At 66.2% G+C, this 595-nt stretch overlaps 1 protein-coding gene across 1 annotated transcript in view; it reads right to left on the bottom strand.

Annotated features, from left to right (window-relative positions):
* DNASE1 (deoxyribonuclease I) overlaps positions 1-595 on the bottom strand; it is an 8691-nt gene that overhangs the window by 5276 nt on the left and 2820 nt on the right. The window lies entirely within an intron of this gene.

The following is a 595-nucleotide window of genomic DNA, read 5'->3' as shown; positions in this document are numbered from 1 at the left end:
CAGGCCCGGTGGGGCTGCCCCTGGCAGGGGGACGAGGGGGCTCAGGCGTGGGGCACTGCTGGGGATGGATGAAGGGACTCTCCCTCCAGAGCTGCAAGGGCTGGAAAAAGCTCATTTTTTAATGGAAGCGGAGAGCATCCCACTCCCACAAGACCCCGCAGCGCGGGTCCTTGCAGAGACAGTGGGCAGCTTGGCTGGCACTGGTGGTGCATGGGCTCCCATGAGGGACGCAGGTGCGTGCCAGGGTGTCCTAGTAGCCACCGGCAAGGGAACAGGCTCAGCAGGCTTTCAGGGTCACCTCCACCGGGAAATGGTCGCTGACGGCCAAAGCCTGGGTGTGGGGGAAAAACAGAGAGGCGGCTGAGCTCATCCGGACCCACCATCGCTGTCATGGCTGGGACCCCAACGCTCCACTCCAACCCCAAAACTCAGAGCGTACCCCAAAACGCTCAGGCTGGGGGGTTGCATCAGTGGAGGGGTTGGGGTCAGGCCACCCTCGGGTGCGCCCTGGGGAACAGGGAGCCACCCACGCTCCTGGGAGGCGTGGCGGGGGGGATCCCTGGGCGCGCGGGTTGGTCCAGTCCCGCGCCCGACG

Source organism: Pygoscelis adeliae, unplaced genomic scaffold, assembly GCF_000699105.1.
Source record: "Pygoscelis adeliae isolate BGI_AS28 unplaced genomic scaffold, ASM69910v1 Scaffold85, whole genome shotgun sequence".
Classification (NCBI taxonomy): Eukaryota; Metazoa; Chordata; class Aves; order Sphenisciformes; family Spheniscidae; genus Pygoscelis; species Pygoscelis adeliae.
Note: the sequence above shows the minus strand (reverse complement) of the source record. Positions and strands in the feature narration are given on the sequence as shown.